The sequence below is a fragment of the Lygodium microphyllum genome, chromosome 24, assembly GCF_053477565.2.
Source record: "Lygodium microphyllum isolate KBCC chromosome 24, Lygodium_microphyllum_v1.1.10, whole genome shotgun sequence".
Lineage (NCBI taxonomy): Eukaryota > Viridiplantae > Streptophyta > Polypodiopsida > Schizaeales > Lygodiaceae > Lygodium > Lygodium microphyllum.
The window spans coordinates 17,829,661-17,831,995 of record NC_141158.1 but is presented as its reverse complement, the minus strand read 5'-3'; positions in this window follow the sequence as shown (position 1 = coordinate 17,831,995).

Sequence of the window (2,335 nt, the reverse complement as noted above, 5' to 3'; positions counted from 1 at the left end):
ATTGTCTTGACTATGAATATTGATAAAGAAGTAAAGTGATTTGGCCACTTGGCTGAAGGAATACGTGGACGTAGTTTCTGAGGAGTTAACAAAACGTCCACTTCAAAGAGAAGTAGATCATGAGATCAAGCCAGTAATAGGAGCTGCGCCAATTACGAAGAGACCTTATAGAATGTCTATTCCGGAAGCTATTGAGTTGAAGGAACAACTCAAGCAACTATTAGATCAGGGTTACATCCGGCCTAGCAATTCACCATGGGGAGCTCCAGTTCTATTCCAGAAGAAGAAAGATGGGACACTTCGACTATGTATTGATTACCGTGGGTTGAATCAATCAACAGTCAAGAACAAGTATCCTATTCCTAGAATAGATGAGCTTCTTGATCGCCTTCAAGGTGCAAAGATCTTCTCCAAAATTGATCTCAGGTCAGGTTACTATCAAATCAAGATCAAGGATGAAGATATTCCAAAAACGGCCTTCAATACAAGATATGGGCACTTTGAATTCTTGGTTATGTCATTCGGGCTTACAAATGCACCTGCCACCTTCAATAGATTAATGCAGGATATTTTTAGACCATATCTTGATGATTTCGTGCTTGTCTTCTTCGATGATACTTTAGTCTATTCTAAACAGGAAGAAGATCATGAATCTCAACTACGGATTGTCCTTGAGACAATGAGGTCTCATAAGCTATATGCAAAAATGAAGAAGTGTGCATTCTTCAAACGTCAGATTGAGTATCTAGGATTCATAGTATCATCAGAAGGAATATCAGTAGATCCAGCCAAGGTCAGAGATGTGCTTGAATGGCCAGTACCAGTATCCGTCAAAGAAATACGCAGTTTTCTTGGCTTGACGGGATGGTATAGGGTCTTTATCAAAAACTATGCTTTGATTGCAGCACCTCTTACCGACTTACTAAAGAAGCAAACTTCTATTACATGGTCAACTCCCGAGCAAAATAGCTTCGACCAATTGAAGCAATGTTTGGTATCAGCACCTATTCTGAAACTTCCCGACCTCAATAAGGAGTTCGAGGTAGTAACTGATGCCAGCATTCTTGCCTTGGGGTGTGTACTCATGCAGGAAGGTCATCCCGTAGCATATTCTTCAAGGAAATTGAAGAGTCATGAAAAGAATTATGCCACGCATGATCTGGAGTTATTAGCTGTCATCCATGCTCTAAAGCTTTGGAGACACTACCTGTTGGGTAACAAGTTTACTCTAGTAACCGATCATAAGAGTCTCAAATGGATTTTTACCCAGAACGAGCTCAACATGAGGCAACGTCGATGGATTGAAGTATTGGAGGAGTATGATTTTGAAATCAAGTATCGACCAGGGAAAGAGAATGTAGTTGCCGATGCACTCAGTCGCAAGGCATTCCTAAACTCCCTAATCTTGCAGAATCCATCAACGGCCAGATCTCTGGCTACAAAGGTATCTATGCCAAGCAACCCTATACTCGAACTAGCTAGAGAGGAGGCATGCCATGATTTGGCCTACCAAACCATGATAAAAGAAATAGCTACCAAAGAGCAGAATCTGAAGTCACAAGCTAAGTATCGGGAATTTTCCACTGATAATGGACTTGTTTATTACAGAACAAGGTTATGTATACCAACAAGCCAGTCACTTAAGCAAAAGATATTATGGGAAGCTCATGATTCCCCTTTCGCAGGACATCCTGGCTATGCAAAAACTCTTAATGCAGTTAGGAAGAGCTATCATTGGGAGAGGCTCAAGGGTGACGTTCTCAAATATGTCACTGAATGTTTGTCTTGCCAACGTATCAAGGCTGAACACGTCATGATGCCAGGAAAATTGCAACCACTTGACATTCCCCAAATGAAATGGGAATTCATCAGTATGGATTTTGTGGTGGGCTTACCCCAAGTCCAAGGAGGGTACAACTCCATTATGGTTGTAGTTGACATGCTTACTAAGGTTGCACACCTGATTCCAGTAAAGACAAACTATAAAGCCTCCGACATTGCTAGAGTGTTTATCAAAGAAATATTCAAGCTACATGGGTTACCTAGAAGGATCATTAGCAATCGAGACTCTCTTTTCACTTCACACTTCTGGAGAGCTATCTTTGAAGCTATTGGGACTCAACTCTGTTTTAGCACTGCCTACCATCCCCAAACGGATGGACAAACAGAGCGAGTAAATCAAATCATTGAGGATATGCTTAGGGCTTACTGCTGTCGGGAGCCGAAGAGGTGGATTCAATACTTGCCGTTAGTAGAATTTGCTTACAATGCTTCTTACCAGTAGAGCATTCAAATGACGCCTTTCCAGGCACTGTATGGTCATGATTGTCGAAGT